Raw genomic sequence first — 7,063 nt, 5'->3', positions numbered from 1 at the left:
ACCTCTGCCTCCATTGCTGCAGCATCTATTGTTATATCCAGGAGACCTCTGCCTCCATCGCTGCAGCATCTATTGTTATATCCAGGAGAACTCTGCCTCCATCGCTGCAGCTTCTATTGTTATATCCAGGAGACCTCTGCCTCCATCGCTGCAGCATCTATTGTTATATCCAGGAGACCTCTGCCTCCATCGCTGCAGCATCTATTGTTATATCCAGGAGACCTCTGCCTCCATCGCTGCAGCATCTATTGTTATATCCAGGAGACCTCTGCCTCCATCGCTGCAGCTTCTATTGTTATATCCAGGAGACCTCTGCCTCCATCACTGCAGCCTCTATTGTTATATCCAGGAGACCTCTGCCTCCATCACTGCAGCTTCTATTGTTATATCCAGGAGACCTCTGCCTCCATCGCTGCAGCTTCTATTGTTATATCCAGGAGAACTCTGCCTCCATCGCTGCAGCTTCTATTGTTATACTATGTTATATGTGGTAGACCTCTGCCTCCATCGCTGCAGCATCTATTGTTATATCCAGGAGACCTCTGCCTCCATCGCTGCAGCTTCTATTGTTATATCCAGGAGACCTCTGCCTCCATCACTGCAGCCTCTATTGTTATATCCAGGAGACCTCTGTCTCCATCACTGAAGCCTCTATTGTTATATCTAAGAGATCTTTGGCTCCATCTCTGGAGCCTCTATTGTTATATCTAGGAGGCCTCTGCCTCCATCACTGCAGGATCTAATTAAGATTAATCATTTAATTCTGGGAGGATTATCCATCCACACAGCAAATGGATTCCTGAGGTTGACTTAGTGTTGTTTGGAATATGACCAGGGATTGTTTGAATCCCTGTATAGGAGTCTCTGATATTCATTTTTTTTTTTTTTTTTACCATCACTGCCAAACCGTGAAACCATCTCCTGTCTCTGAGCATGTCTGATTCGTAAGCACCAACAGAGACGTTTCCCTTATATTGTAATTTGTAATGTCTAGGTATATAAATACCTAAATGTTTTATTCTCCTAGACTTCCTATTGGATTTCTAGTTTTGGTGTAGGTGTTGTTTCTGGGCTTCTGGAATATGGAAAGGCAGCGCCTGTGTTAGAGATATTAACACTGCATATGAATGAGAGTTGTACCAGGGGAAGACGAAGTAAGCAGGACATTATCTGCAAATAAAGATTATTTCTATTCCTTCCTCCCCTCATCCTATTCCTTTGCTGTCCGAGTTCAGTCTAATTCATTGTGCTAAATCCTCTGTGGTTTATGCAAATATGAGAAGGAATAATGGACACCCCTGCCATGGTTAATGGGAATGGTAGCAGAGAGTTTGCCATATTACCAACGATGAATGACACTTCTTGTATAATATGTTCTCAGGAAAAGCGCCTGAGGCAGTAATCCAGGTGTGACTGCTTGTTAACGTCTGTGATGTTTTTTATGATGGTTGTTGCAGTGTCCTCTTTACTAATTGGAGGTCCTGTGGAAACGCTGTGAAGGTTTCTTCTATATTCTGTGGACATTGAATGACTTCCTCAAGCTTTGTCTCGTATCTGTGGGGCACCCAATTTCAGGGGCCTCAGCTTACGTGTCGGGACAATTTTCCCTTTTACGATATACTGACGCTCTGTTTCTGCTTTCATAGATGGTTCGGTTGATTTGTGCTCAGATTCGGAGTCCTGGTCTGTGGAAATTCACTATTTGATTCGGTGGGCAGACTTTTATGGAAGAATTGTTTTAGTTCTGGAGGAGCTGTTCGCTTCTTTCCTTTAGACATTTAGGGGGGTATTCAATTGTTAGCGAGATCCCCAGAAAACGAGCGCTCTAAAAATATTAGCGTTAATACGGTAATTACTCGCTGAATTTCATCTCGCTGCTCCCTGAGCTGCAGCGAGTAAACTACCGTATTAACGCTAATATATTTTGAGCGCTCGTTTTTCCGGGGATCTCGCTAGCAATTGGATACACCCCCCTTAATTTCTCAATCTTAAATAATGGTTTTCTTCAGTATTCTTATTTACTGGAGAAGCTGCCACCCAGACATAATTGCGGCGTTGGTCACAATCGCATTATATCATATTTCTCTAAATACACTTTAAAATTTGTGGAATCCACATACAGTTGTTTACATGTAAACTGGATTTGTTATGAGGTTTGTCAGCAAATTCTGGAATAACCTTTAGAGCAGGCCTGTCCAACCTGCGGCCCTCCAGATGTTGTGAAACTATAAGTCCCAGCATGCCCTTCCAGCTATCAACTGGTTGTCTACTGGCAAAGCATGCTGGGGCTTGTAGTTTCACAACACCTGGAGGGCCTGCTTTAGAGCAATGACACCCTCTGATGGTCAAAAGAACTTTGCAGGAGCAATATTGTAACAGGAGTTTTCCTGATAACAATGAAATGCCTGATATACCCAGGTATAAAGGTCTTATACTTCCCTAAGTGGGGATAACATTAGGCATTTGGTTTATAGTAAACAAAAAGACTGAATATCTATTATTTTGTATTTGATTGATCCATTAATATTGACTATAACATACCAATGAATGCATTATTCTCAGCCATTCTCACACAAATATTCTCTTTCCTCTCAGTAACCAACTAAACTTGGATACTGGAACCCATGAAAACTTCAAGAACAAAGGGAGATGTGCATCTCTGTTCCTTCCTTTAGAAATGTGTCCCTATGATACTCTGTATAAATAAGCTGGCACCACATACCCTTATATAATACATTAGATGTGAGACCATCTACTGTCTTTAGTCAGTATTTTATTATATTCTAACTGCTGTAGTTGATGGAAGTGGTTTCAGATTTTAGTTGTCAAGGCTGCGCTATCTGTGGCTGGCTCAATTCTAAATAACTTATTGTATAAATTGATTTTAATTAGTGGCGCAGCGAGTCAATGTAAATCATTGCAAATGTCCTGATTTTGTATTGGAAATGTATTGATTTCTGATTGGGGGAAATTTGTTTTTGAAAGAAAGAAAGGAAATCCCATGCTAACGAAGCCCTTTCACATCGGTGACCAACACATCTTTTAGCCTGAATACACAGCAGGTGGTCGATACCTGTTTATACCTGTGTCTTAGATAGAAAACCTAACAGCAAGTAATTTAGGAAATCACATATTGATGTTAATTTTGTTACGTTTAAATTGCATTAAATCCAAATTTAGAAAATATATTACATCCTGATGCTAAAGATCAGATGTTATATTTCAGACTTTGTGGGGCCAGATAGGATCAGGGAGCTTGGTTACCCTTGCCAAAATGTGTCAGAAACAGTATATAAGAGCTGTATTTTGTATTTCAACTGTATTATTACACCATCTGCACTTCTGGAAGATCATTAGTACATTTAACTTGTGTGTAAATGTCCTTCTAAGGACTCTAGAGCAATAAACATCACTGCTTGAAGATTCTGCCTGACGCCTATTACCTGCTGTATCTTGTCACCTACAGATAAGAGCTTACACTCTAATCTGTTTCCGGGCTGTCCTGTGTTGTACCCAGCGTCTGTGTGTCAACGCTCTGCCCGCAACCCAGCGGTCCTGATCCATAGTAAGCAGTCAGGAGGTATCAGCCAGCCCACAGCAAAGAGGTGCTGCAGCAGCTATACCAGCTACCCAGAAGTAAGCGGGTCCAGGTGCAGTAAAGGAGCCTGTTGGCGGAAGCGAGATTCTCCTACAAGTGCACAGTTAGCGCGTGTCTGGTGGCCGGTGACAGCAGTAGGAGGTCAGTAACAGTCAGTTACTGACGCTGAGAAAGAAACCAGATAAACAGTGCAGGAGGAACATCCGTTCATCCTTCTTCACCTAACAGACCAGGGAGTAAAGTAAGCCCATCAGTCACATTATCGTTTCCCTTCTATGAGAGTATTTCGAAGAGGTCGACTCCCAAGTGGCCCTGAAACAGCTGGAAATGTTTTATTTGTGATAAATCTCTGGAAACAGCTGCCACTACCCAATAGGAAGCCTAAATCCGATCATTTGTAATTTGGTCAAAATTAACCGTATTTGTTTCATGTTGAATGAAATTATCAAATTAATTAATGTGTTTCTTGATGTCACTATTTTCCCCAGAAGGAATCACCATTTGGTGGTTTTACCCGGATTCTGATAACCCTGTGGTGGTGCTGGAGCCGGCTGCTGCTGGACTCCTGGGGCAGATTCCATGTGTTCTGAATGTACATATTGGAGGAAGCTCTGCACCGCATTGATAAAGTACAGCACAGATCGCTCTGGTTTTGCACCGATGCATATATACGGATCATATCCGTACGATCCGTGTAGCACACTTCATGGTGCCCACTACTTTCCAGTCATTGGGGAGGTCTCCGTAAACTAGAAGGCCACCTAAGTTTGTAGGTATCTTTTCTCCTATAATACTCCTCAGCTTAACCTCATATCAGATCACGAAAGTGAGGAGGCATCTTTATTACATGTGGGACTTTTGTGTGTCTGATAATTTTTACTGCAGGGGTCAAAGTGCACCTAGAAATATGCTCCTCCCCCAAAGTGCAACGAGAATGTGAAATATTCATCCTATTACATGTCTAGTACGAGATCAAATCTTCACTAGCTCAGACCTGGTGCAAAATTCAAATGTTTTTGCTGAATGAAAATGGCCATGTCCGCTTCCATAAAGCAATGCACTCTAAGGGGCATATTCAATTGTCGGCGGGACCGCCGAAAATACCGCAGCGGAAAAACTAATACATGTAATACGGTAATTTGTAGCTGGATTTCAGCTCAGGGAGCTGCGAGCTGAAATCCAGCGAGTAAATTACCGTATTACATGTTTTTCTGCGCACGATTACCGTAATATCGGTAATCATGCGCGGACCGCAGGATTTTTGGCAATCCCGTGGACAATTGAATATGCCCCTAAAAATGCTTATTCTTCACTATTTCTGCTGCACAGGACTGGGAAACAATATTTTACCAAGACTTGAGATTATAATCTTCTTGATTATCCACTCAGATCAATTTTTTTGCATAGTGTTTGGCAAAAGAATGCTCCAGACGTAACAGCAAAATTTGTCATAAACTAGTACCTATAAGTCTATATCTTGGTACTGGAGCAAAGTTGAAACCACTTTCTCCAAAGCTGTACAGGTTCACAAAGCTGCTTACGTTGTACACCTAGACGGTGGGACAGAAAGAAGCACAAGCACTGACCCCTCCACCTACCTGCTCCTTTCTCAGTTCACAATCAGCCTAGTAAGGAGACAATAAAGGAGCAGGGAAAATAGAAGACACACAAACCTAGGTCTGTGCCCCCCTACAGGCTCCCAGGAAGGGATTTAATGGCAAAACTTCCCTTTAGTCCAGCAGTAAGTGTGATGTATTAAAATCACCCTCAACTGGAGGAATTCTCCACCTATAAAATTTAGGTCACCATATCTCTGATGAAATTGCTTGTTGGCGATGAAACGCGTCAGTTCGGGATTTTAACATTTTTCTTGCTGTGATTACCACCTACATTCTTAATCAACTAGATATCGGGCTTTGTGAAATTTCATCTGGATAATTAGGAGAGAGTCGTTTCAATTCCTATGCGAGACTGTATCGAGTTACATCGGAATCAGCCTCTATGCTTTGGGGAATAGACACACGGACATGTGCACGGAGCCTGTGCAGGATTGGGAACTGGACTTAAATTGTATCCGGGGAAAATCTCTTAAGCAACACTTCTGAATATGAGCTTCAAAGAACTATTGTGAAGGTAAAAGTCCGACAGCACACTGTCATTCCAGGATTCTGGTAAGAGACTTCACTCCACTCTGCACTGTACGGTTTTCCATCCCCCTGTTCAATTTCATCTATTCATCCCTATCAATAATTGGGGTTTGCTAGTCCAGAACTCCCTATTTCATCAGTATTTATCCCCGCAGGATTGAATGGGACTAATTGCTTTGTATTATCCTAAGCATATACCAGCGTCTCTTTCAACAATCTGCCCGTTATTTGGTTAAATCCACATATGATAAGCCAAATTGATTATTTAGGTGCCCCTATTGAATCATTTGTGGTATTTTTTTTATACTTAAGTATAAGCTGTATCTTTTGTTTTTTGATTAACAGATTTACAGCTTTATGTGAGGTTACGTATGGTTTTTAATAAATATTATTATTATTGAGATTTTCCGCAGTGCACAAGTAATTTATTGGTGGGTTAACATTGCAATTCTTTGTTTATATATTTTATCATTTTGAGGACGCAGACCTCAAGAATTGGTATCTCATAACGACGTCATATTTAACGCCAAAGGGAATATATATATTTTTTTTTCTTCAAAATTTAGGTCACGACTACGGTTGGCACAAAAGTGCAGGATGAGGGATACTTCGCTCAAGGCCTGTGGACTGCGTGTCACATAAGATGCCATTGTCCACTGAGCCCTGATTTCTCGATTGAAGAGCGATGGGGAGGTACATAGCCCTGTCTTCCAAGATACTGATAAGGACGAATCCCAAAGAAACTAATATTCTGTGTGCAGTGACTCCATCGAAGCTGAAAAGGGTCTGTCTCCTGGCAGAGGAGAGATCCATCCACCACATAAGGGAGGAAAATCAGCTTGTGAAATAGCAGGAAACGGCTCTCAAGTGCCCAAGAGAACTGATCCACATAGGGTGGTGGGGACTATGATTCACATACTGCACTAATACAGTATCAGATGTGTTGGGCAGAAGTAGGACTACTGGCTCCTGGAGAGAGAAAATTTTGCTGTTTTGAAGGCAAAGGGCGGTCACACCAAATATTGATTTGATTTAGATTTCCCTTCTATTCATTCCCTCTGCATTTTGTTAATTGATTTAAAAGAAGATTTATGTACTTGTGATAACTCTCTTTCTCTGAATCCATCTGGGAGGCACTGCTACCATGGAGTTAGCACTTAAATAGTTAACAACTAAACTTGCTGCTGACTTCTCCCCTCTACAAGCCTCAGTATAATACTAAAGCCCTAATGACGAGAGCCAAACACCCAAGATCACACAGCAGGTGTTCCAATGTCAGATGAGCTACTACTGAATCCCATGATGGAAAAGCGTAAGG

Source organism: Mixophyes fleayi, chromosome 3 (genome assembly GCF_038048845.1).
Source record: "Mixophyes fleayi isolate aMixFle1 chromosome 3, aMixFle1.hap1, whole genome shotgun sequence".
Classification (NCBI taxonomy): domain Eukaryota; kingdom Metazoa; phylum Chordata; class Amphibia; order Anura; family Limnodynastidae; genus Mixophyes; species Mixophyes fleayi.
This window is presented reverse-complemented; position numbering follows the sequence as displayed.